The sequence below is a fragment of the Choloepus didactylus genome, chromosome X (assembly GCF_015220235.1).
Source record: "Choloepus didactylus isolate mChoDid1 chromosome X, mChoDid1.pri, whole genome shotgun sequence".
Taxonomy (NCBI): domain Eukaryota; kingdom Metazoa; phylum Chordata; class Mammalia; order Pilosa; family Megalonychidae; genus Choloepus; species Choloepus didactylus.
Window position 1 is genome coordinate 39,740,190 of NC_051334.1, and position 27,501 is coordinate 39,767,690.

The following is a 27,501-nucleotide window of genomic DNA, read 5'->3' on the forward strand; positions in this document are numbered from 1 at the left end:
TCGGGAAGGCAACCAGCAACTCTAAAAAGACAGGAGTGGCAAGTTCAGCCAAGCTGAGCCCAGCGCCAGGGGAAGTGAGGGGTAGTGGAAGCGTCTGAGCTCCCTGATGTGCTTATCGGCACCATTCCTGAATGGAGCGAAAGGGAAGCCAAAGTAATGGTATGGTATGTCCCCAGGCTTTTACTTAGTGGGGTGGAGGGGGTGAGGGTGGGTGGTGAGTGGTAGGGGGGTGAAGAGTAGAGTTTATTCCAAAGCTGGCTACCCAGTGGATGGAGGTGATTTAGGTGATTTGTTGTTTGCACTTTGGTTTGGTTGGGGTCTAAGTCCTGCAGGCAGGCACTCAATTCTCCCACCGTGGCTCCTTCCCCGGGCCTCATGGGACATCCATCACCAGAGGCCCCATAGGGAGCTCTTGGCATAAGCTTCCAGGGAGATGGAACCGCAATTCCAATGGCTCCGAATATTTTTGCAAAGTAAAAGAAATGCGCGTGCCGGATACCAGCTCTGAGCCACAGGGTCTTCTGCGGTACCTCCAGCCCTCGGGACAGAAACCCTCATCCTCCAGCCTTGTGACCCGCCCAAGGGCCCGGTGACGGCTGAGTGGTGACAGAGGGAAGGGAAAGAAAAGGAGGCTGGTGCAGCGAAGCCCTCCAGCTCCAGAACCAGAATTCAGATTGTCTGTTCAAAAGCCAAAGAAGAGCGAGCTCCCGGGACGCATAATTATCGTTTAAGGCCTGGAGAGGAACACAAATTACTCTCTTCTTCGTAAAAACAGAAATTCACTTTACCCTAAACTGAAACAAGGTTCTCACAGACTCCTAGGGTAGGGGTGAAGGAAATTAACATCTTTCAGACAATTCTTTCTTCTTCATCTTTTTTTTTTTTTTTTTTCCACTACAGAAAGGGAAGAGAAACTGACAGTGGAAAACACACTTCGGTTATCTGATTGGAAGGGCTTGGCGGATTTCAGAGCCAAAGAACTAGGTGAACTTGACCAACTGAATTGCCATCTGAGACACCGAGTTCTGTTATGAATTTTATAACTTTTTTTCTTTTTACCATATCTTAAAATCAACATGTATTTGACCTGGAAATCTTGTGGTTATACACAGAGACTGAGAGGACCCCTCAGAAAAGCTCCAAAGTGGTGATTCAGGTTGAAGGAGGGAAAGAGGTGTTGGAAAATAGCAGTCAGTGCGACGAAGCCTCGGCTCTTTGTTCCCAAACAGTTGTCAGAGAACAATTAAAGCCAGGGAACCAGTTGCCCTTCTCAGAACCATCAGAAGAAAATGTTCCCAGGCTGTTACAGATCCCCTTGCTGGCCCAGCCACCCAGGAGTTTGCCTGGGGTGTTGCATGTGTGTCTTTATGGGTTTCGGGCTGGGGTGCAGCTACTTTTACATCGGGCCCTGAGGCTCCTGAAACCCACTAGCGAAAGTTCTACTGGAAGGAAAACATGTCCTGAGGCAGATGTTGGATACAGGGCAACCACTCTAGCTTCATCAACAATGTCTTCTTGAGTCCAACACCCTGAGGTGTTCTCTGCTTCTCACCTTGGTCTCCTATCAAGCATGCAGACTCAGTTTGCACCAAGCCACCACGTTTGACTAGGGTATGAGAGGACAGGCCACTGGAGGAAGCCCAGCTTGGGGTGGGGGGTGAGAGGTTGGTGGGCAAGGCCCAAGGGGCAGAAGCCTTGAGCTGATCCATCCTGAAGGAGGTGCACCTCCAGGACTGGCTGAGGTGAGCATGTTTGCTCCCTGGACCCACTTGGCACCTCAAACCAACAGGGAAAGTAGCCTAGCAGGGCTTCCGCCCGGGCTAAACCCAAGGTCGAGGAAGAGATCTGCCTCGGTGAGGCATCTCCACACAGGTCCCAAATACAGAGAGGGACTGGGGGGGGAGGGGCGCAGGAGGGAGGAAGCATTTTCCCGCCTCCCACCATCCCTCCTTTCTGTCATGTTTCCCTGGAATGAACTGAAGCTCCAAAGTTCTAGTGGAGTTGCTCTGGGAGTCCCTCCCGGCGCAGAGGAGCGAGGGCGATGGCTTTCGGCTGCGAGGATCCCCGGGACCGTATTCGCGCCCCCGGTACAACCGGCCTGGGATTCTGGCGCGAAGCCTCACAGCTCGGATAAGACTCTCTCTCCCCTCCGACGCCCCGCAGCACCCCCCACCCCCCCACCCCAGAACTGCTGGGGTGAACGCGGGAGCCTGAGGCCGGGGTCAGCGGAGGGACGGTCCCCACCACCACCAAGTTGCCGGCCGAGATAACAGTTGTAGTAGGGGGAGGGAGCTGCAAGCAGCCACGACTGAACGGTCGCGATCTAGAAAATTCAACAAGAGGCCGCCGCGGTGGCGACGGCGGCTCCAATTAGCTGAGCCAACTGGGAAGGCAGAGAGCGAGGCGGCGGCCCCGCCGATCGTGCCCGGGGCGAGCAGGCGGGCGGGGGCGCGGGGCCTCGGAGCAGCCCGGGCGGCCCTCGCCCGGCCCCTCCCGCGGGTTCTCGGAGCGCGCCTGGTGTTCACACACTGTCCTTCCGACACGGGATCAAGTTTCAGGCCGCGCTGGAGGCGCCGGGGGCCGGCCACTGGCCCGGGAGAGGGGAAGAGCTGGAGCGGGAGCTAAGGCAGCGCTAGGCTGGCGAGGAGGCTCGGTGCGCTTGGACACAGCTCGTGCCGCGGGCCATCGCCCCCTACACACACACGGGAGGGGGGACCGAGAGGGAGAGGGGAGGCCACCCGGCAGGTGGGGCTGCGGGGCGCTGTCCGAAAGCAGAAGCACCTGGGAGTCGCAAGAGTGGAGTGCTGCGCTCCCACGGCCTGAGAACTTACCCCTGGGAGGGGGCGGGCTGTATGCTCAGAATCGAGGCACGGCCACCACGGCCCTGAAGGCCCCTTGGGAGTTCTTCACCACCCCCACCCCGCCACCTCTTCCCAGTCCTTTTGATAGACCACCCGATCCAGGCCATTGTTGGGGAGGGGGGTGGTTCTGGGGGCTTGGAGGAGAAGGCGAGGGGCCAAGTGCCTGAAGGACTGGCTGCTGCACGCCTCCTCCGAGCTGGCAGCCCGCGGGTGCCCCACGCTGCCAGGCGCGGCGGGTGAGCTTCCAGCAGCGCAGGCCCACTGTAAACACCCGCGTGCGCGCCCTCCCCGCCTGCGCCGGGAACCTCACCCAAACACCGTGTCGCCTTCCCTCCGGCTCCCGGCAGAGGCCGAGAACCAAAGGGAGGGGTGGGGGTGGGGGGCGAGGCTTTGGGGCCGGATCTGGGGAAGGAGGGCCCCTACCCCGCCCCCCAGGCCACCCGGGCCTCGGAGCGAACGTTCTGAACCTGCAGGGGTGCGGGGTGCTGCCGGGAGGGGAGGGAGTCCGCGCCTGCCCCCTCCCCACTGAATGTCTGCTTTGTTCCGGAAAACAAGGGAAGCATTAGGCTGCTGCCCCCGGGGAAACACAAAACTTCTTTTTGAATCTCGGGAAGGGCGGTTGACTGCGCTACGGGGCTCCCGAGACAGACCATGGAGGGGAAAAACTGAGAGGGCGGGAGGAGACTGGAAGACTCCGGAGAGAGGCCGACCGACAGAGTCCGGGGGCGGTGGGGCGGGGTCGGTTCGGCCCGGGAGAGCCGCTGAGGGTGACCCGGCGGAAGACCCGGGAACCTGACTCGGCGCGAAGGTGCCGCGCGAGTTCCAGCGAGCAGCCGGCCCGGCTAAGTGGCGCCTGCCCAGCCGGCGGCCGTGCCAGCTTCCTGCCCTGCCCAGGGCCGCGGAGCAGTCGGGGACGCGGCCGCAGGCTGGGCCGGAGTCGCAGGACGACATCAGGGGTGGGGATGGGGAGCCACAAGTAACCCCAGACCGGAGCTTACTGCACCTCCCCCCTCCCCGAGAGTGGGCTCGGCCCCAGGCTTTCAACCTTGTGGGGAGGAGGGGAGCGCCCGCGCAGAGGGTGGGGGACAGACTGGGGTGTCTTTGCTCTCACTTGATGACCGCTAATCCGATCGCCTCCCATCCCAGCTCTGCCGTTTCGAGGGTGCTGGGTCAGTGCTACCGTGGTCAGTATGAGCAGGCAAGGGGACGGGCGAAAGCAAATCTGGAGCTCGCTCGCTCACCAGCTACCTGTCCGCCGCCGCCCTCGCTTTGCCCTTCCCGCACCCAAGGAAGGGGAGGGCGCCCAGGGTCTACCCCACCCCCTGCGGGGGTGCTCCCCTGGGCCTCGGAAGCTCAGACGCAGAGCGAGGGTTTTCCCCCCTTTCCCCTGGGCTCGATGGGTTTCTAACTTCCTCTAAACCTCCCTCCTCGATCCGAAAAGCCCCGAGGAGAGAAGCCGAGAGGAAGCACGCCGCTAGTGTGCGAAATGAAGACCATGTGTGGGGACGGCGGCATCAGAGTGCAGCGGCGGGGGGGTGGGGTGGGGTGTAGGGCGCGGGGCCAAAGGCCCCCGCGCGGCCGGAGGCTCCGGGCAGCGGCAGCCAGCGCCTCGACTGGGCGTTGGAGACGCGGAGCGGCGACGAGAGGCAGCGGAGAGGCTGAGCTGGCCTCTTGGCGGGTGGCAGGGAGGGGGCGCCGGGGCTGCCGCGCCGTTGGGGGGAGGCGGGGGCGGGGACGCAGTCCCGGCTTCCCGGGCCGCAGCTGCGACCGGGGGCGCAAGAGCAGATCGTGCTCGGCGACGGTGGCGGCTCGGGCCCGCCGCGCTCACAACTGAGAATCAACAAAGGGAGGCGGCGGGGGAGGGGCGCCGCCGAGCGATCGCGGGCTGCTGTGGAATAATAAAAAATAATTAATAATGATAATAAGAGAAAAATCCCCGGGCTTTCATGGCTCTGGGTTTCCGTGTGGCTGCAGCGGGAAGCGCGCTGTCCTTGAGGCGGCCTCTCTCGCCTGGCCTGCCCGCCCCTCCCCCCTCTCGCGCCCCCTCCCCTCCCCCGGAACCGGGAAGAGAAAGGTCTGCAGCTGACAAATATTATCCATTCTCCCCATCGATCGCGGAGTGTACAGATGTGAGCGCTTGATGTGCCCGCGGAGCCGCGGATCCTCCCTGCTCGCTCGCTCTCGCCCAGGCTCCGCTCGCCGCCCCCCTCCTCCCCCTTTGTTCTCCTCCCCTTTCCCTCTCTTTAAATAGATTTCAGGGCGCTGCCTGTTGGAGAGCAGCTGGCGATCTCTCCCGAGAGAGGGAGCGAGAGCAGCCCGAGGTGCCCTGTCACCAGCCCCCCCTCCCCCATTTCGCTTTCCCAGTGCGGGCCCACCCCCCACCTTTCTCCAGTTTCCAAAACAGACAACACCAGGAACACCCACGTCCGTTCCGCCGCGAGTCTCTCGGTGCCACCGGATCCCTCGCGCTGTCTCCGTGCCTTTCCCTGTGTCTGACTGGGAGGGGGGGGAGTGGTGCAGGGAGGGGCTCCCAGGCCAAGCCGGAAGAGCCGGGGGTCGGGATCTTTCCCTGGAGCAGCAGCAGGGACGCAGACCCTGTCACGCTGAGAGGGGACAGTTTACCCATTAGGGAAAGTCGGCGGAGGCGGCCCTTTTATTCCTCTTTTGCAGATGGCAGATTAAGCGGACAGCGCCGGGCCTCAAAGGGGCCGGCCGCTCGGCGAAGGGTTAACTCACCCGCTGATAATCGCGCGCCCGAGAACACACTCACATGCACATATATACACATACACACGCGCGCGACGCGCCCTCCCCGAGCGCCCGACACGGCCCGCAGTGCGCCCGGGACTGGGGGCGGGGGGAGCTCATGGGGACTTGGGGGAAGGAGGGGCGGGGCGGGCTTAACCAGGCCGCTCGACTGAGCCGGGGCCACCTCGCCGTCTGTCACTTAAATGATTGTCCTCTGCTCCGCTCGGTGCGGTCAGTACGGGCTGTTAACAGGCAGTTGCAATCAGTTTCCGAAAGGTCAGCCAAGGTCCTCCGGCTCTCGCAGACGGAAGGCATTACGAAACTGCTTTTGTATCTGCAGGCACTTTAGAAAAAGAGGCGAGGAGGGGCGCACCGCCGCGCTGCGGCTGCTGCGAGCAGGGGGAGAGGGGCGGAGGCCACCGGGCAAGGGAGCCCGTCTCCCCGCGGCCTGGGCCTGGCGGCGGGGAAACCACCCGCCGAGTGACCCAGGCCCTCCAGGTTTCCATGGGGAAGCAGGAAAGGGGGGGGGGGCGGGGAGAAGCAGGCAGCGAGGGAAGGAGGAATGGGAGGAAATGGGAGAGGCGCCCTGGCTCCCCTCTTCGCCCGGCCTGCGGCCCACACCAGGCCCTGGGCAGGGACAGGCGACCTTGGGTGCGGGGGAGACCCCGCCCGGACTCTCAGGATCTCCCGGCGCCGGGAAGTGGGGCGGGGGGGGGCAGTTGGGAGGAGAAAGAGAGACCCTCGCAGAGCGAGCGAGTCCCCGTGCGGTGTCGGAAGACGCTGCTGCTGCCGCCGCTAGAAGTCGTCCATCAGCAACCAGTCCAACCTGCCAGTGATAATGTGCGATCAACACCAAATCACCCCCGCCAGGCGCGATCCATCATCTCGGCGCGCCGCGGACCCGCGTGAAGCAGACTCGGGGTTGGGGGTTGGGGGGATGTTGTGGGGTGTGGGGGGCGGCGGCGCCGAGCAAGAGGCGGCCGCCCAGGACTCTGAGACTCTTCGGCACACCTCGCCGCCCTTCCCCGAGGCCTGCACCGGGGCGCTCACAACTCTCCAAGTTCCCCAGACACTGCGCGCACACCTAGTGGCTCCGAGTTCCGGGCGCAGGTCACTTAGGAGCCCGCCGGTCCTCCGCGCCTTTCTACCCCCTGCAAAGACGTCCCTTCCACGGAGCTGCCCAGCTAGCCCCCTCCCCCTCCGAGAAAGCCTGGCTGGCGAGAAATTAATATTTAATATCGTGAAATTGATTAAAGGGCTGGAAGCCGGCGATGGGGTGGGGGGAAGGGTAGGGGCTCCCAGCGTAATTAAAGATCTGAAAGTCGCGGCCGTTCCTCGTCCTCCCCGGCCGCATGCGGCCTTTGTGAGGCCGAGCAGTGTCGGGTGAGGCTGTGCCCGGCGGGCCAGGGGCGGTGGCCCCCGAGACCCGGGTTCCAGCCGGCGCCTCGGGGCAGAGGGCCAGAGAGGGCTGGGTGGGCGACGGCGAGTAACCTCAGCGTACCTCGGGCTGCGCGGAGAGCCGCGCCACCCTCGCCTTCCATCTCGGCCACGGGAGCCGGAGGGCTGGGGGCCGAGGTTCCTCGCTACTTGTTCGGCGCGGAAGCGCCTTCGCCTCTGGGTGGGGGCTCTGAGGGCGCATTCCCCCTGCGGCTCTAAGGCCCATGGCTCAGCCTCACTCTGGGCCCGGCTCCTCTCGGGGGTCTTTCACACACACACACACACACACACACACACACACACACAGTCTTTAAGGAGGGGTGAGTAAGGGAGTAAGGTCCATCCCCTTCCACGGCCATTGGGGGAACCTGAGCCCAGGGCTGCCCGGGGCTCCCGCCCGGCTCTCTACTCGCCAGTCCCCACCCCAGCTTAACTCGTTCAGCTGCGCTCCAGATGGGGCCTGCCGCTCGAGGCGGCTGTCTCCAGGGAGTCGTAACCCAACCAGCTCGGCTGGCCGCCTGTGGTGCCGTTTATGGTCACCGCGCCTGCAGGAGAGGCGGCCGGGCTGGGCAGGGCTAGGGGTGAGTGTGGCTGAAGCACCCGGGCCCCCTGAGCTGGCGCTACAAGAATTTAGTGGACCCAAGGTCAGGGGTAACCCGTTGGGGTCCGCCACGGTTGGGAAATCAAGAAGGTCAGCTCGGTGGTGGGGTGACTGCAGCTTGTAGAGACCTGACTCCAAAAGGCTGCTTTGGACTTTTTCTTGTATATGATTTATTTTTCGGTGATGCAGTCTGTTTGAAAAAGTACTAACAAGTGTGCAGGGGGAGAACACACACACAGACACACACCATGCTCCTTGGCTCTGATCAGTTGGGGGGCCAGGCAGGCCGCCAGGCTCCAGGCCTGCTGCGGGAAAGGTCAGGACCAAGGAGGATTAGGGCCAGCCTTGGGTTTATTGCTGTACTTGAACAAAGCGCTGGGGGCTGCCTAAACTGGGGCTAGAGAGAGGTAATTAAAAGAGGGGCTGCTGAAAGGAAAGCTAGTGGAGCTGCTGCTGGGGTGGGTGGAGGAAGCTTCTCCATGAGAATAACAAGCCAGTGCAAGCGTTATGCAGAACGACTTTATTTCCCCAAAACAAAAGCCAACAGTTCACATTTCAGCCTCTCACGCTGAGCTGATAAGCCACATGCAAACTGCATGGAACTCTGAACCAGTGGGAGGTGTCAGGGAACAGGTTTTTTGTGCAGTAGAAAGCTTTTTTCAGGTACTTCTCTGCTTGGACCATTGTGATTGATTCTACCTGCATCAGCTGCTCCCTGGGGGGCCCTTTCTGACCTCCCAGCCTGAGCGGGGCCGGCAGATCACTCAGAATGCACCACATTCATCAATGCCATTTCTGGTCAACTGGACCTCAGGTTTCCAAGCGTCCTAGGAGGAAGGCAGCCTTTCACTGTCTGCATACCCATGTCAGAGAAAATGTGAGGGGCTGCAAATATTCTGTAGTCGTTACACATGTCGCACATTTTCCAAGACATTCCTGATTTCCAAGAGCTCTGGGCCCGTTGTCCTAAAGGGGCATGAAGCCCCGCGGTCACTGGTATTGAAGAATTGTGCACCAAAGGGGTTCCAAAGGCTTACTGGCCGAGCCGCCAGGGCCGGAGGAAACTGCGTGGGTGTTAGGCCTGCACCCAGTGAGACCCGCTGCTTCTCTGTCCAGCTTGTCTAGCCCGGCAGTCATCCTCCTCGTAGGCTTTAACCCAGCCCGGGGCTGGTACCTCCTCGTAACAAGAGTGTCCGTGAATTGAGTGATAGATAAAATATCCCTTTAAGGCCCGGGCAGGTAGGGCGCGGGGCAGGGAGGGTGTCTGGGGAAGTAGCAGAGCCGGGCTCCCGGGGTCCCCGTGGTCCTGGGGGGGGGGGGCCAGACCACCCCCAGAGGGACACAGCCCGGCGCACCGTCTCGCGGGGGACAGCGGCCGGTCTCCCCCCAGCGCGGGCGGGCCCGCGCAGCTGCGCGCCGCCATCTTGGCCGGGGCGGCGCGGGGCGGCGCTGCCCCCGGCGGTGGAACCGCCGAGCCGCAGGCCGGGCCCAGGCGGCCAGGCGGGCGTTCCCGGGTTCCCGGGGGACTGTGCGGAGCCCCGCGCTCGCTCCCTCCGGAGCCCCACCCCCACCCCCTACCCCAGCCCGCTGCGGGCCACGGCTGACACCCCTGGCCCGGGGCGGCCGCCTCCGGTTAAAACGCGGCCGGTAGTCGTCCCTCCACGGACGCCGGAGCGGATTCTAATCCCGAGAAACGACCGCCAGGTCCCCGACTCCTGCAACGGTCGACATGTTATCGCCGGTCTCCCGCACTCGGCGCCCGGTCCGCGCACCCCGAAACTTGGGTGGCTGTCCCGAACATCCCATTGCCACCTTTGGAGGCAGCTCCCCGGGGGCGAGGCCTGCAGCACGGTCCCCGCCGTGCAAGGGGGGTTTCTACTAACTCGCTCTTGGAGCACGAGGATTTAAAATTTACCTCCGTTTAAGGGATCTTTATTGGAGGAGCCTCTCACTCCCTTTCCCCCCTTTTTGAATTTAACAACGCGTTTATAGAGAGCTTGCTAAGGGCAAAGGAACTGTGTTAGGTCCTAGGGGCATCCAAAAATATCAAGGTGAATTTTTTTTTTTTTAAGCAACTCTGGCCCTCAAGTAATTTACAATCTAGGTGGGAAGGCAGGCTTGCAACTAACTAAACACAAATAAAAAGCAAAGTGAGATGAACCTAAATGAAGGGCGTGAATCCTGAAGAAAATGGCCTGAGGAAGGGCCAATTAATTATTTTTAAAATGACCTTTATTTCTCAAAGTGTAGAGTAGGTTCTGGGAGGGAGGATAAAAATTTACTAATACTAGATAGTTCCACGGTTCCAGGAAGTAACAGTCCTCACTTCGGAAAGGTTAATGTTTAGGAAAAAAATGGTGAACAGTTATTTAAACTAAGCAAAATACCAGGGATCAGAAACTCGGGATTCATTTCTCAACTCCAGACATTAACTGGGTGGTAGGAGATACAATGTTCTATCAAAACCCAGTACCCCGTTTACTGTTTGAAAGCAGTAAAACTCCCACCACACTTCATGAAAGGAAAAGTTTTAGAAAACAACACTAAATGGAAGATTGGAAACTCTTCTAAAAGTTTTCAGAACTAAAGAAAACAGGAATTCAAAATCACACACATACACACAAAAGATCAGCCTATTTACAGATGGTCTCCAAGATTGAACATACAGAAAACCGTACCCAGATGTATTGTACAGAGGTTGCAGAGTGTGGGAAAATTAGTCATAGGTCAAGGAAAATTAAGCAAATAAAAAAATGAGGCAATTATTAACTCCAGGGGAAAAAAGTGGTACAAGAAAGGAAATGCAATCACTGAAGTTCATTTGCCTCAGCAAAGAACAATCTATATGTAGTCAGAAAGTAAACACTGGATATGAATTTAATAAGAAACTGTGATATAGCTCTAGAGCCAGGATGGGAGAGGGCAACGTGGTACAGAAGACCACAGCTACAAGGTATTTAGAAATACTGGGATACAGTATATACCAGAAGAAACAGGAAACACAGAGAGGTTTACCCACAGGGGGCCGCTTTTTTGTATTAAGCCTTTACATACCTTCTGGCTTCATAAACTATGGGTGAGTATTCCTTTGTAAAAAAAAAAAAAAAAAAAAAAAAAACAAATTATTTTTAAATTAAAAACACACAAATACTGAGATGAATAAAACTCCAAGAACTTACGAAGTCACAATGGTGTAACTAATATCCTTTGTAACTATTTTCCTTCAATATACCCAACTTAAATTACCTGAAATGAGGAAACAGGGAGGGAGGTGAATGTAATTGGGGGCTCCTGGGCCATAAATACCTGGTGGCAAGGGAAGAGTAAGTCATCTAAATATGCACTTCTCAGGACAGAGGCCAGTTATAGCTTTATTGTGAAGATACCTTTCAAACTCTTAATGGAGTTCCCAATACCAACACTACCCAGTTTAGAAATGAACAGACAGTAAGCCACACCAGCTCTATGGGGTTTAAGAAGGTTCCCTAAGGCCTCCCCTACCAGCCTATTTGCTGACCCCAGAAAAGTCCCTCTTTGGACTCTGATTTAGAATTGCTTTGAGTTTGCTTAAGGAATTGCTTTCTCCCTACCCTCTACTTTTAAATGCAAATTCTCCTCACCCACTGCACATTAGTATGAATTTTAGTTCACCAGGAACTTGTTAGGGCGTCATACTCTATTGTACCACCAGCTAGTATCTTCAAGTCAAACTCAAATGCCTACACAAGTACATAAAAGACCTGCAGCTAAAGACATACCTTAAAGGCCTCACATTCAGAACCAAACAAAACAACATTACTCTCCCTGACCCCCCCAAAAAGAATCCCACTTTGCAGGCCAAATAGGATCCATAGGTAGTGTGACACCCCTGCACTTTTTGTTTTGTTTTGTTTTGTTTGTTTGTTTCTCTCTCTTTTTTTTTTTTGACTCCAGATAAAAAACAAGGAGGGACCCAGTAACTTCTGAACACTGGACCCTGTAGATGAGCCGTGAAATACCGGAGAGCAAACAAATGGACCTACTGCTCCAACACTGCTTGCTGAGTCAACACTGGCATGGCCTGCGGCCTTAGACTGGCCTGCTCAGCTCGCAAGATGCCCTTTTGACCTCCATCCTGCCCTGGTTGTCACCATCTCCTTTCTTCTCCATCAGAGAGAGAATCGGTTTCTCCTCTGCCCTGAGAGCGGCCTATTGGGTTACTTTGTGAGAATTGGAGAAAAGTGCCTGTTATGGGTTGAACTGTGTGCCCTCTGCTCCTCCCTCCCCCAAATATATATATTTTGAAGTCCTAACCTCCGGGACCTGTAAATATGACCTTATTTGGAAATAGGGTCATTGCAAAGGCAGTTAGGTCATCCTGGATAGGGTAGGCCCTTAATCCAATATGACTGGAGTCCTTATAAGAAGGGGAGAGAAGACACACAAGCAGATTCAGAGAGTGAAGACGGCCCTGTGATAGTGGAGGTCCAGACCGAACACCAAGGATTGCAGGTTGCTGCCAGAAGCCAGGAGAGAGGCAGGGAAGAGATTCTGTTCTCTACAGACTTCAGAGGGAGCCTGACCCTTCCAACACCTTGATTTCAGACTTCCGGCCTCTAGAACTGCAAGACAATGCATTTCTGTTGTTTCAAGCCCCCTAGAGTTTGTGGTACTTTGTTACAGCAGCCCCAGGATACTAAGGGCTGGTAGGCCTGAAATCCAGCCCCCAAGCCCTGTCTTGCCTGGGGGGCTTTGAGCAGGATACAAATGGTGCAACCTGATATGGCTGAGTCTGGGTTTCCTTGGGTTTCCAGGATAGCAGTAGTTAGTTGGTCCCGCAGTCCCGAATCACCTGGAGGGAGGCTGGGGAGAACGAGATACATCCCGGGAAGTCAGGGTGAGGTCAGGAGAGGGGCGAAGGGTATCCAAGTTCACCCAGGAGTTCTCTACTAACTCAGGGACTTCGATTTTCATTGAGATCTAAAACATGAGCATCGTGCCCCAAAGCCTTACTGAAAATTAAATCTTCATGAGGGAAAAGGAAAGCAGGCCCGAGGGTGCCCACGCACATGCCTTTTGGATTTGCAAAAATGGGAAAATGATTAGATTTCAGATTCAGGGAAGGTGTGTCACGTTAAGGGAGCCAGCGAAAATAATAACTGCCAATTCCAAAGCAAAACAAAATCGTGTTTTTCCACACGTCTCTATCCTGTCTCCTGGTCGGGCCACGATGAAATAGCAGATCAAATAGCAGATCAAAGGCAGACGCAAAATACAATTATGTTGCCTGTGAAACCCCTAGCATGAAATTAGAAGTCAAACTCCCCATTCAGGGGTTAGAAACAAGGAGAATGGGAACCTGGGGCCCTAGGGATGTACTCAACCCCTTTTGGTCACAACACTGTCCGTGCTGGATATTTAACAGCACACCTGGGGGGGGGGGCAGACATTAAGTATTAGAGTCACCTCTAATTAATTTATTATTTTTTTCCACATTTAACTTTAGGAAATGCATCGACTGCATGATCAGCTTCATATGGAATAAGGATATTTATATATGTTGGGGTAAAAAAAAGTGATTTGTAAGAGAACAGTGACAACTTTGCTCAGAGCAATGAAGAGTTACCACAGATCACCCCCAAGATGGCGGATGAAGGATGGTCACAGACAGGTTGCCAGAGTAGCTCTCTCACCTGCTTTCTCTTTCAGTGCCGAAGGGCCTAAAATCATCAGATGCTACCACCCCATTCTCCCTCAGTTCTTCCCACCTGTGCCAAGCTTGCAGCGAGAGCCGTCCCTTCGATATTTTCTATTTTCCATATCATCCATATTGGTTTTCTCACTCTGTTTCTTTTACCCCGGCCTAATTTTAGTTCTCTGGCGCACCCCACCCCCCTACAGTCTATAAGGCCTCTTGAGGGTACAAGTTCTTGATGTAACATAGACTCTTCTGTTTAGAGCCATTGCTAATTAAGCTTAGCTCTCAGGAGTGCCTGGTATGGCTTTTTTGTTGAGATGGTTGTTTTTAAATGCCACAAGTTCTTTGACATTCTGCCCAAGGAGAAGTAGAGTCTAGGTTCCTTCCCCTTGAAACTGGGTGAGCTCGTGACTCATTTGTAACCAGAAGAATAATGCAGCGGGACTGGGAGACTTGTTTTTGGAGCACTGAGCTGCCACCACACAAGCAATCCTACTACCCTTAGCCTCCAGGCCGGGAGAAAGCCCAAGTGACACGGAGGCACCCGTGTTAGCACTATGGGCCGCAGACAATAGCCAGCATCGACCGCCAGACGCGTGGGTGAAGATGCACCCAGAGGCCCAGCCTTTGAGTCTTTCCAACCAATTCCAGCCCCACAGAATCCATGAGCATAATTAAGTCGCTTCTGAGCTCCTTGGCAGCTGACATGCTATAAACCTTATTTTCACGATAGCAAGTAGGGGAGGAGATCAGTTTTACAGCATGTTGCTAAATCCATGGAAGAAGGTGAGCTGGATTAAAAACAAAAGTGGGGGGGCGAGGGCAGGGAAGTTTTTGAGCACGACCCTAAGTCCTCTACCTTTCATAATATAATGTCTTGTCCTTAAAGAAATCCTCATGGGACAGTGACCTGTCTCCACCTCAAACCTGATCTCACATGTTCCTTAAAGGATCTGCTTGAAACAATCCCATTTGTTGTTCCCTCCTGACTTACACCGGATGCACGAGGGAACCGGTTCCCTTGGCAGGAAAGAAAGGAGAGGGACCAAGCATTTCCACCAGGCTAGCTTTGCTCTCCCGTTGATCCTCTCCTCTTCCCATATTTTTCTTGCCTCTCCTTGAAGGTTCTCCTCTCAGGGATGAGGCGGGATGGAATATGGAAGAAGGAGGGTCAGCTTACTTTCATTTTCTTCCCAGTTCCCCCCACAAATCTCACATCTCCTCATGCCCTGACCCCACTCCTCCGCTCCCACGTTCATACTCTAGACACACAATTTGTCATTCACAATATTCAGTTATGTTTGCTGGACATGCAGAATCTGTTTCCCTCCCCCTTTCCTTCTTCCTGGAGACAGGCGCCCACAGGCCACTGAGGCCAAGGCAGTCCACTGGTCCTCACTAACAGGTTCCCCTCCAGGAGATGTACTGAGCTCAGCGAGATCTGGGGAGGGGGTGTCCTGCCCCCTACCCCCCAACAAGCAGGTCAGCCAGGGAGCAGGAGAAAAGAACAAGTAAAGCTGCCTGCAATGGGGGAGAAAATTGGGCCAAATTGTGTGTGTGTGTGTGTGTGTGTGGGTGGGTGTAGGGGGCAGTGGGGTGTGTGTGTGTGAAGTGGTGGGGAGCTTCTCAGCAGGGCAGAATGGGAGGAGCTGCAAAGAGAAGCGGGCAACCCCCCTCCCCTCCCCAGCCAAATGCCTGGGGATGAACTTGCCAAAGATAAAATTACAGCCATGAGGCCGGAGCAGAGGTGAAGCCTGAAGGGACATTGCTCCCGCTGAGCAAAGAAAGCCAGCACAAACTGGGATTATCTGCCAGCCACGCATCTCAGGCAGCCTGGCCCTCAGCGCAGCCCCAGGGCTCAGGACCCGCCACTTCCCCAGAGCCTGAGTCCAAAAGCTGGCACAGTTCCCCAAGCTCCAAGCTTCCGGGCTGCCTGCCCTCTGGACAGTGGGGATCCGCAGCTCCAATTCACAGGGCTACCGGAACCCACATTTTAGAAGCACTTCTCTCTCCCAACCCAAATCCCAGGCCAGTGAGACCCTGCCCAGGTAGGACCTTCCAAGAATCTTCCTTCCTATACTTTAAACAATATCAGCCCCAAACCCTGCCCTCACTCCTTTAAGAGCAGGGGCACAATATTTATTAAAAGCTTATTATTACCTTCCTGGTGCTTTAAAGGCAATTACTTCATCTAATCTTTTCCCCAATCTTGTGACACAGACGTTCTCAAGCCCATTTTACAGATAAGGAAACTGAGGTTCGGAGCGATTACACAACCACTGGGAACAGAGCTCCCATCTGAAGCCCAGGTGTGTCTGGCTCCAATGTTCACAATCTTTCCACCATACCTGTGGCCTCCCAAATATTTAGGTCACTTATTTTGTGCCAAACGCTGTACCTGGAGTTCACGGTCAAGTGGGAGAGACAGACTGCAATACAGTGGGATAAGGGTCCTGAATGCCCAGTGGTCCAAGCGCTAAGGGAGCCCTTCGGAATAGGTTTATCGTCATTGCCCTTCGATCCCACCTCTACTTTCTTAGCCCCTCTGGTTTCTTCCCATCACGAAGATAAAATCGGTGTGGCTCTCCTTGTCTTTCCTTAGACACTGGCTGCTGACTTTCCTCCCAGGCCTGTTTCTTCTTCCCAGTCAACTGGGTCTGCTCCCCACACACCAGGCAAGGATCCTGCGACTCTACCTGTCTGGAGAGGCTGCCTTAGTTGGGTACACTTCCTTGGCCTCTGGGGCCCGGAGGGAGGAAGGAACTGGATCCTGAGGGCAGCCCCGGGCTTACTCAGCTGGGAAATGGGTGCAGGGCCCCTCCCCACCACTGAGCAGGCTGGTAGGCCCTGGCAAGGCTTTTATTGAAGCCTGTTAAAGGGCTTTGGGCTTCCTCTGATGAAAGGCTTAAGTGCATCTGGTTATGATTACAGGGGAGGAGAAAGCCAGGAGGTCTCTCGGGGGTTGGACCAGTCATCTGGCTCTGCCTTCCTCCAGGCGGAGCTGGCTGCTGGGGAGGCCAGGAGGCCAGGAGGCCAGTTGGGGGGTGGGGTGGGCAGGCAGGAAGCCAAAGACGGTATAAAAACCTCCAACTCTCACGGGCTCCTGACCCCAGCCCCTGGCTCTGTCAGGCTCAGGGTTCCAGAAACCACATCGGGGCTCAGAGATGCCAGGCCCTTCTAGAAAGCCCAGTTCTGTGTTGTCACTGCCCACTCCCATTCCATCTTCAAAACACCCTCCGGAGAACCCCTGACCTTCCAACAACCTGCCCAACTGCTCTTCCCTCTGTGACGAAGTTAAAAGACGCTGTTGCCACAAGGGTCTCTGAAAGTGCCAAAAACTAAGGAAAGGCAGACTTTTAAAAGTTAAAAAACCTCAATGTTTTCTTTCTCTTTTTCAACTAACAGTGCATCCTTCTCCCCCAAAACAGACAGCCTTAAGGATGTCCCACATCACCCTGACAACCATGCTGAATGAAGGGAAGAGATTGATATTAGAATAACGTGGCTATCTCGGAACATCAACAAGTAGACCCTCTGAGCCCCTCACCTGTCCCCGTGCGGGACTCCACGTGGGCACAAAAAGCTCTTGGGGAATCGGATGGGTTAAACACGGTCTGCGGCTCTAAAAAGAACACGCATTCTCTTATTCCCGCTCTGATTTAATCCTGCTGCGTGTTATTATTAAGTCTCTTCGCACCACGGTTTCTAAAAAGAAAACCCGTGGGTCTGCACGGCCCTCCGCCGCCTGCTCGGCTTTGGTTGTATACGCAGCCGGGGCTGCGTGGATCCAGCGCGTCGTGATCCCCTCGCGTGCGCGCACGGACACCCTCGGATTGGCATTTCGAGAGGAACCGGGCGCATTGTCTCAGAGGCGACACACACACACACAAAAAAGGGCTACACACCCCTGGCCAACCCTCCTCGCAACCCACAACTGTAGATGACTTTTGCGAACGGCAATTAAAATATGGTAATAATCGATGCGCTCGGCCGTTTTCACAACGGAAAAGACACAGGTGTTGCCTTCAGGAGGTTCACCTGGCCGGGCCGGGAGACCACCTTGGGTTCATGAATGAACTCTTTCTCCGGGAAGCTCCGAGTCCCCGCTACCTACGCGAGCGCCGGCTCCCCTCCTCCACCAGTGCTCTGGCAAGCCCGGAGCTTGCTGGCGGCGGCGGGGCTTTGTCATCGGAACGCACACACAGACACGCACACGCGCGCACCCCCGGCCACCACGCGACCGCGGCGGTCGCTGTGCCGTGTCCTTCCTCGCCGCGCTCCCTTCCCGCCCCCCTGTTTTTAAAAGCTCCTCCAAACCCTTTTCTTCTGTCCTTTATGTGTGCAGTTCTCTGCATCGAGGGCTCGGGAAGCATTTTAGCGGGGTGGGGGTGGGGAGTAGCCTCCCGCCGGGTGCGGGATGGCGGCAGGGAGGGAGGACGCAGACCGGACCCGCGCGGAAGGGACGCGTGGGCAGCGGGGCTTTGTTCTGCCCCTCGCCTCTGCGGGGAGGGCTGCAAAGCCTCCGCCGAGCTGGGGCCCACGGATCAACGCCAGCATCCTGGCCCCCCCCCCGCCACCCAAACCGGAACGTGAAAGCGCCTCCGGAGTTCGCTCCGGACTCGGTGCGGGTGGGGCGCATCGCCGCGGGGAGGGTCTCCGGGTGCACAAGTGGTTCTCCCCACACAGACAAATGTGCAGTGTCATTATGATGGGTCCTGTTGCTCGAGGCCTAGGGGAGGGGTGGGGGCGGGGTGCTCTGGCTGCGCGCGCGCACCCCACCCCTACACGGCGCCGAGGGCGAGTTAGGCCCAGGGGGCTGGAGCTCCCCGGGGGTCTGCCTGGAGGAGACGCCGCGTCGCGCCCTCCCGCACCTCCCGGCTGCCTTCCGGGACCGCGAGTGCCGAGCCAGGGCGGCCTCTCGCCTTTCATTACCCGGCCTACGAAAGCAGCAGCCCAGGCAAATATGTAGCTATTAAAATTAATCGCCCTGCGTTGTTAGCTGAACATAATGCAAATTATTTATGGGCTGTCTGCGCAATATTTATCATCGTGCAGGCTCCAGGCGCTTCGTGCCTCTCGGCCTCCCCCGCCCGCCCCGGCCCGCGCCGGGCGAAGCTGTGCGCAGGCCGCGGACCGGCCGGGGGCTCCGGGCACCGCGATGGGGTGCAGAGGGCGAGGCCGCGCCCCGGGCTGCCCTCCGGGCCAAGAAGCCCACGTTAGTTTCTGCCATTCGGTCTACATTTATTGGAGGCCTACTGCGTGCAAAATTAGGAGGTCCGAGGAATCAGGGAGTGAAAACCAATTTGGAGAGATCGGAACCAAGAGCCTAGCTCGGGTACGAGGGGCGGTGCGGGTGGAGGCTCTTAGGCTGTCCAAGCACATTTTTTGTGGTTTAAGTCTGCCCTCCAACCCGGGAAACCCAGGTTTGCGGGAGCTGGATATTCGCTCGTGGGGGAAACGGAGGGCATCGGATGTGCCCAACAGATCCGAGTACAAGGCTGTAGCCAGGAACAGGAATTCGGTTGTCCTTCCAGCCTCAAAATTTGTTTGCAGATCGCAGATAACAGATTAACTGCTAATTGTCGAAATCGGCCAGCCATTTAGTTTATCACTGCTGGGGGCCCCTTGGTATTCGCTGCACTTTTTATATGTAAAAACCGGCCTTCGTGCCTCCTAACCGGCTTTTGTGTGGCTTTTGTTTCTCTTTCAAATACGGTGTTTTAAAAAACAGCAGCAACATGCCACCCTACCCCCTCTCCAACCAAGCCTTCTCATTAAAAAAAAAACAGGAGGCGAAATAATCTATAGGACACTCCCCCCCCCTACTGGTCGGCGCTGGCGTTGGGGCTTTTTACGCAGATCGAGTCGCCCTGGATGCGGAGGTAAACAGGCTTTCCGCACCGCTGCTAAATGAATCACGAGGGGGAAGAACCGGGACCGCGGGGCGGGGGAAGGCCTCGGGACCCCGGCTGGGTGCCAGGGCTGGGAGGGCGCAGCACGAGGGGCAGTGGGTGGAGGCGGGTTGACCCTGCCCGGAGGCCCCAGGGCCAGAGAGGGGAGAGCAAGGCCGGTGGGCGGTCCTGCTGGAGGCCCTGGCTCGCAATTTGCGAGGCAGGGTGAATGCGCAGCCTGGGCCTCGGTCCCCAGCGCGCCTGGGCGCCACCTGGGGCCGGTCACGCTGCGCGAACCCATCTGCAGGGAAGGAGGTCACGGGACGCCCCCTCCCACACACGGTTTTAGCTAGCTCTGGGCCTTCAGGAAGCAGAGGCAGGCCTAGGTCTTCCTTCTGAGGTTCATTTTAAGCAAATTATCGCCCTTCTTCACTGTCCCCACCCCGCACGCGAACGTCACCTCGAACTTTGTTGACCAAGCCTGAGTCGGGGCCTACTTCCGGGGTGTCCTGAAGGGGTAGGGCTATCTACGGGCCTCAGCTCTCCAGACTAACAAAGGAGTACAACAACCGGGAAGCTGCTTTGAATTTTTATTCTTCATCCGGTTTTCTTCTCCTTAAAAATGTGAGTTGTCCCAATGGACAGACCCTCTGCCTTTCTCTTTAACCCCCAATCCCTGATAAGGACTTTCCTTAGAACAGTCCAAAGATGCTCCCGTTATTTCAGAAACTTTCTTGGAAGTGATAGAAAAGGAAACGAGGTTCAAAATATTAGGGTGCTTTTGGATTCCCTTTATCGCTTACGTTTCTGCCTGGATTTGAGAAAGGATTGACTTTTCTTTTTAATCAGCAAAGCACTGGGTTTTCTACGGTAAGGGAGACATGCCTTTAGTGACCACAGTGGAAAGGTCAGGCCATGTTTACAAAGCGCTTCAACATAGTCTCTCTTTTGGTCCTTAGAAGCCCAGGCCCGAGGTGGGCAGGGTGGGTGTCACTGTTCCCATTTAAAGATGGAAAAACTGAGCCCCCGCCCCCCCAAGTTTCAGTTCCTCATTGAACTGGGGCCAGAAACCAGCTGAAAGCTGCCTCCTTTTGCCCGCCCCCCCCCCCAGTCTTTCCTCCAGGTCACTGTTATTTTGTCAATGCTGCACCCTTTTCTGGGGTCAGTCTGCTGGGACTCGCCCCCCCCCGGCAGTCCCCAAGGCCCACATTTTAGGCGGCTCCACAGCCTGCAAACCGCACGGATAGTCTCTTACAACCTTCTTTTTACTCACTTCCCCCCAACCCGGTCAATTCCGACTCCAAGCCCGGGAGGACAATTTTAAAGTGTTTCTACAGACACACCCTCTGGCCGCGCCGGAAGTGTTTTATAGATCTGTGAGCCGAGTTAATCCCAGGAGGGGTGGCAGGGTTAGTCCCGGGTGTGGGTGGGGGGATTCCTATGTTTAGGTTTACTCCCCATGGGGGTTGAGGAGATGGGGGGGGTCGAGTGGCCTCAGCGATGTGTGCCCCGTCCCCATCTGGGCGGTGGATGGATTCGGTGGATTGGGCCGAGGTGGTTGGAAACCAAGGCATGTAGCCCGGGACCCCCAGCCCTCGATCCTTGGCGAGACATGGAGGGGGGGAAGAGGGCGCCCCGTGTAGACTCTCCTTGGGAGCCCAGCACGAACGTGGAGAGCGAGTGGAGAGCGTAGTTATGGGTGTTTTTTTTTCCCACGTTTTATTTTTCCAGCCCTGTGGAAAGGAGGAGAGCCGCAAGCTGGGGAGGGAGCCGGAAAGAAACACTTAATCACCGGCGTCTCGCTGCTCGTCACGCGAAGATGGCAGCGGCTCCCCTGGGTTTCAATGTTCCGGGAAAGGCGTGTGTTCTGCCTTGAGGCGCGCGGGCTGCGGCGCTCCCTCCCTCGGCTCGGCGGCCCGCCCGGGTTCCCTGAGTCTCTCCCCACGCAGGCAAGTGCAGCCGGGCCCGGCCAGCCGCCAGACCCTCCTTTCTCTCTACGGGTCCCGGTGCTGGCGAGAGCCGCGGGGCGTATGCCCCGCTGCGGATCGGCGTGCCTTCGCGAGTTACACGTAAAGGCTCCAGGGCGTGGGGAGGGAGGGGGAACTGAACGTCCAGCGTTGCCTCCCACCACAAACTCTCCCCTCCGCAATCCCGCCCGGGGCACGCAGGGATGTCAAGCTGCGGCCCATAAAGGACGCGAGGGCAGACTCCTACTAGCGGTGGCCAGGGGCTGAGCCAGCCCTCTCGGGAAAAGGGATTAACTGCCGCCCCCATCCGCGCGCCAGGCCCACCTCCCGGCCCTCTCCTCTGACCGCCCCGGGCCATCGCCCAACACAAAGCGCTCCGTTCTCTGCCAGCTGCCCCCACTTCCGGGTACCCCAGAGGTACGCACAGAAGCTGGGGAGGAAGGCAGCGCGGCCCCTCCAGCCCGGGGCTGCCCCGGCGCGGCACACAACCGCCACCGGCTTACGAAGCCCGAACAGGGCGGAGGAAGGAAAGGCGGAGGCCTGGGAGGCTGGCGCTGTGCGTGCGGGTGTGTGCGCGCGCGCGTGCCCAGGCAGGGGGGGCGGGTATTCCGGGGAGGCAAAGGTGAGTATGAACAATTCGGAACCAGCGTCCCGACCCGGCCTGATGAGCTGACCTCTCCGGCCCCGGGTCCCGAGGCTCTGCGCCCAGGCCTGGCGGCTCCAGCGCAGGGAAGCCCGGAACTCCGGGAGGCGCCGCCGGGCGTCCGGCCAGCTTCGCGGGAGAAGCCTGGGGGCGAGACTCAGGACCGGCGTGACCCAGTCGCCCCCGCGGGCGGTCGTTTAGCTCCGCCGCCTGGGCCCACTGACACTCGGCGATAAGGCGTTCCTCGGCAATCGGCTGTCCCCAGCCCCCAGTCACCTCCGGCGGACGTGACCGCCGGATGCTATGCGGTGAGGTGGAGCGAGCGGGCTTTGTACAGCCTCCCTTTGAATCCTTCGCCACCGCGGAGCCCGGGTAACGTGCCTCTGATGCTCTGGAACTTTCCTTTGCAAAAATAAGGGTCAAATAGTGGGCCTTCTAGTTTCCTACCCAGTCCGGTATCTTTTTTCTTTGGAAGGTCGAGCTCGAGTTAGCCGACTCCAAACACCCGCCAAACAGCTCGCCTTCACTACACAACACTGGAGAGGCGCTCCGTAGTTATGCAGCTTTGGGCGAGCTGCTCAACCGTTCTGGGCCTCAGTTTCCCCATCCACAGAACGAGGCCCATGACAGTATCCACCTCAGAGGTTTGTTTTGAGGATAAAATGTGAGTTAATTTACATAAAGTGCTTAGAACTCGGCCTCGGATTTAGTGCATGATTTTGCTGCTCCCTTGCCTTGGATAGGGGAGGGGATAAGAAAAACGTCCAGGTTAAAGTTCCGCAGGCCTCTATGGAGCCAGGGAGCTTGGCCAGGGTAGAAAGAGTACCGTGGCCCACAAAAAAAGTTAAAAAGGCAAGATGGCTTCAAACTGCCTGGTCCGGACTTTCCCTTAAAGGCCAGGGTTGGGGGGAGGGGTGGAAGTGATCTTTAATCTTGCGCTTTTGGACTGGGTTAATGTGAGTTCATGGGCAGCTCCCGCCAGGGATGGGGCACCGTCTCCCACTCTCTCCCTGCGGCCTTGGTCAAACGGCACTGATTTCGAGGACCTACTCTTCAGGCCACCCTTTTTGATGGCGTAAGGCCACCTCCTAGTTCCTGGAGGAGCTAGGCAAAAGCCCCGGGGGGGTACTTTAGTCGGAGTTTAACACTGGCCCAGGGCTGGCGCGAGGCAGGATAGTCCCTGGGCCGATGGCGGGGAGGGGGGAGGGGGGAGACCACATTTTACTGACACACAAATGCACGCACTATTTATGTAAATGATCGGTCGGATTTCTAATTTCAAAAGGCTGCCCATTTCCTTTGAATTGGGTTCCCCGGCGCTAAGGGAAGAGTCGGGGCGAAGGACCTGAGGAGGCCACGGGGGCCACTCACTCCCCGCCTGGCTTCTCTCAGGTCACTCGTGATTCGTTAAGTGGGTCCCCATTTCCCTTTTCCAAGACAACGCAAATGGCCTTTCCTTTGCGTGGCTGCCGGTGTTCGCGGGAGGTCTCCTCTCGGTAGATCCTTATCGGACCCGTGCGTGCCAGGCTGTCAGCCTCGCGAAAGACAAAGGCACTGGCCCCTCCAGGTTTGCTCCCGAGGCCTCGGGGTCACCTCCGGGGCTTCCCCTTCACACACACGCGCGCGCGCGCGCACGCACACACACACACCTCTCCTCCCCGGCCTCCAAGCCGCCGCCGGCCAGTCTCCGGAACACACCCGCAGCCCCAAGTCAGAATTCCAGTTCTCGAGCGCCACCCGGAGAGTTCACAATTTCCCTTTCCTCCGAGGCGGCGTGGTGCGCAAGCGAGAACCCGAAGGCGGCGGCACAGCGCGTCGTCTCCGCTGCCCCCTCCCCTCGCCCAGCAGCACGTAGGCAGGAAAAGAAAAAGCCAAGAGAAAACCGTAGGCTCTAAAAGCCCCAACCAGGGCCGTGAACTGCTAAGTGCAAACAACCCCAGGCAGGAGTTTGCAGGGAGGATGCAAACCCCCAAACAGACATTACAACGAAAATAAATCTCCTTTTCGAGTCCTATTAATGAAAGGCCCGCGAAGGTGGAGCGCAAAGGGGACCACGCTTTCTTAGGACACACCCGAGCCGTGCCAAGATACGTCGTGTCCAGCCTGGCACCTCCTGCACACACGTTTAATACTTGGCAGAGAGCGAGGTTAGCATCTACCGATTGTCGTTCTCACAGTATTTATAACTGACTCAACGAGTACTTGGTGGGGGGCAGGGATTGATCTTGCTCGAAATATACATGGTCAACCTGTTTTGTTAGATGGGGTGAGTTCCAGCCACTGTCTGGCCACATTTGTCTGGTACCTCTGAGAATCCACGTTTTCTAGCCCGGGAAGGGACAGGCGGCCCTCGTGGCTCCTCCTTCGGCGATTCCCTGGCGAGGCGCCCTTTCTTCCCAAGCACCGGGAATGGAGGCGGCCGCATCAGTACTCGCGGGCAGCCAGCTCTGACCTACACTGTCATTTTTTCCATCGGTCAGGATTGGGGGTGGGGGTGGGGGTGTCTCCTCCGAGGCGCTCGGCACGGATCGTTGGGTTTTCCCCGGCGAACTTAACGCGGAGGCAAAAGGGGGCAGCTGGAAACCGGGCCTCGGCTGGCCGGGCGCGCGTAAGCGCCGCACTCGGCAGCTCGCCGCAAAGCCAGGGCTGGATTTCGCGGCCCGGGCCCGGTGGCCTCCCAGCGTCGGCCAGATCCTCTCTCCTTCCCTCGGGCTGAGCAAACGTGCTTGCCCTAATTCCGCCCTGGGGACAGCAGCTGTGCGGCGAGGCGAGGCTGGGCGGGGGCGAGGGGGGGTGGTTGGGGAGAAACCGCAACTTTTCCAACAGAAAGTGCGCGCGAACGGGAGAGGTGGAGGCCCAGCCCGATTCTGTGCACGTCCCGACACAGCATCTAATCAGTGTCACTGCCAGGAATACGCTTCGGCGGCGGGCGACACCCTCGCCCCCGCCAACCTGCAGGGGAGGGGGCGGATGCAAATGGCGTCTTGAGTTGTCCCAGACTCTGCTCAGCTCCCGCCGCCGCGACTCAGAGCAGCCGTGCGGTCGCAACGGGCCGAGAACTGCTGCTCTGGGAACACGAACACGCCGGTGGCCCGGGCCCCTCTACCACGCCCGGTCGCGGAAAAAGGAACTTAGCACGGCTCCCTGCTCCGAGGCCATTCCCCTGCCCTCACGTCCGGAAGAGCCGCCCCGATTTGGGGTGTGGTGGGGTGCTTTGCGAGACGCCTGCTCCGCGCCTTCTCCGCGTGGCGCCGGAGAGGAACGTGGGTGGGTTTCCGCGTCCGAGGCCTGATTATAGTACCCCACTATTCCAGGCCTCGGACCTGAACACCGTGGAATAAGGGGGATGGTGTGTGCATTTCGGTCCACTCTGTCCACTCTGGAAGAGTCACGAAAGTTGAGCGTCCTCAAGGGCTCTGGCAAATCTCCAAGTTTGTGTCCTTTTCCTTCCATGCCTGAGTGTAGCGCGCCACTTTAGGGAAGCGTGAGACCACCACCACCACCCCAGCCCCGGCCACGAAGCCACTCATCTACGAGGTGGGGGCGATGATTTCTCAACAGGACCCCTCCCGCTCCGAGGCCCCCAGCAGGGCTCTCAGGCCACGGGGAGCCCCGAGATGGCCCGCGTCTTTCTTCGCCCGCTCTTCCGGGGAAGGGGTGTGTGTATGTGCTGTGTGCCCCACTGCTCCCGCCCGCGCCGCCACCTCGGCGGCCCTCCCCGGCCCAGCAGCTCGGCCTCCTCTCCACGGCCTCGGACGATCCCCGCTTGGAGTCGCAGGGCGGGACGCACCCTTCCCCACGCATAATGGGACGCCCCTGGGACGCAGGCGGGGATGGAGATTCCGGTCGTTCGGGGATTTGCATGCAAGAAGAAAACAAGGCCGGCGATTACGAGAGCGGCGCCTCCATTCTCCGGGTGCAGACTCCCGCGCAGTCTCCGCGTCGGTCCTGCTATCGCCACTCTTGCCTGGGGGGGCCCGCCCCTTCGTCCTCCGCTCCTCAACGTCCCGTCCCCCCGCCCCCCAACAGCAATTCCTCGTCCTGCCTGTGCCGCACCACGCGCAGCTCCAAGCGCCCTGGCCCCCCACACCAGCCCCTCCTTAGCTCGCGCGCCTCCCTCGCTCCAGGCTCGGGGCGCCGGTCGCTCCCAGCGCCCGGAGTTCGCCGGTTCCACCCTCGGCGGCGAAAGCCACCGCCCCGCGCCACCCCGCCGGGCCCTTGTCCCAGCTCAGCTCCCCCGCCAGCTGCGCCGCCACTGCCGCACGTGACCCGCCCCCGTCGCGGCTTCCGCTGAGCTGCCTGTTCCGGAGCACAAACAATTTCTGCACTGACACGGGGTCTCTCGGGCCCTGGCGTCCTCTCTCCTCCCTGCACCCCCTACCCCCTTCCGGGTACGAGAAGTCAAAACAACTCGCTGACCTTCGGGCGGACCAGCTCCGGCTTTCCACCGACTCCTGCATTCCGTTCAAACCTAGCCGCGGCGGCTTCTAAGATTTCACTCCGTGCTGGGCTGGTGCGGGGGGCGGGAGGGCGAATTCTCCGGGAGGGGGTGTCTCAGATCGAAAGAGCCTCTTCAGGCTCCTTCCCCTCCTCCAAAGTGAGTTCTTCGACTATCCCGAGGCCCTGGGGAAACGCGGGCAGCCGCGCGCCAAGAAAGCCCACCCGCGCATGCTGCCTTGTCTATAGAGTCTGACCCGCTTTCCAGGGTCACGGCCCGGCGCAGAAGGCCTGGCCAGGCTGTCGTGGACTGGTACCCGGCAGAGATGCTGGTGGCGGGGGTGGGGGTGGGCTGATTGCGCTGAAAAATAATAACAGTCGCTTCCACTTCCAGGCTCTGTGCTAAGCACTTCACAAGGCTTCCAACGTTTCAGATCTCGAAACCGAGGCACAGAGAAAGGTCAGATACGTAACTCGCTCAGGATCACCAAGCTAGTTAAATGACTTGGGGAATTTGAACCCAGCTCTCTCCATAGCCTGGGTGGTTAACCATTATATTACAGTACTTGGCTTGGAATCAAAAGTAGCAATCACTGTACCAAACCTGGTGTTGGGTTGGGCACTATGTATTTTGCATGCAGGCCTGCTGTTGGCCACACAGTAGGAGCTCTGAATATTTGTGGGATGAATGGATGTCTGAATAAATGACTGACAGTGGTTGATGGCAAGTGGTTTTAGAGAAAACAGTCCTAACCATTGTTCCTTCTAAGAGGATTTTCCTACCTTAATTAAATCTCTAGCTGTTTTTCCAGTGTTTGCAGGTAACAGGAAACTCTTAGTCAAAAATATATTAAACCTGCCCCCCACCCCCAAGCCAATCAGCCTGGCAGCATTCGAACTTCCTGGGGCACGTACCCCAAAGGGCTTCTACTTGGTTTCAGCCCCCACCCAGCCACCCACCCCACCCCATTCCTGCTCTGTAGGCTTCTGCTCAAGGTCCGGCAGCCTGGAACTGCATTTGAAGTGATTCTGAACCCACACGGCACAACCAGAGGAATTTACACCCACCAAACATGGCTCATCGATTTCCCTGCCACAGGCTGATAGGGGAATGGGGGTGGGGAGCATGGCTCACAGTTCCGTGGTTATTTTTTAATTCACGGACCACACAAGAAACACCACCATCCAGGCGGCTTGCTTCAGACTCCACAGTCCTCACCAGCTGTGAGGTCACATCTC

At 57.8% G+C, this 27,501-nt stretch overlaps 1 protein-coding gene across 1 annotated transcript in view; it reads right to left on the reverse strand.

Annotated features, from left to right (window-relative positions):
* Window positions 1–26,707, reverse strand: part of BCOR (BCL6 corepressor) — a 112,824-nt gene extending 86,117 nt beyond the window's left edge. Inside the window, exon 1 of the mRNA XM_037821123.1 lies at window positions 26,245–26,707. The gene's annotated coding sequence lies outside the window, so the exon portion shown is untranslated. The remainder of the gene's footprint in view (window positions 1–26,244) is intronic.
* Window positions 26,708–27,501: the final 794 nt, after the last annotated feature.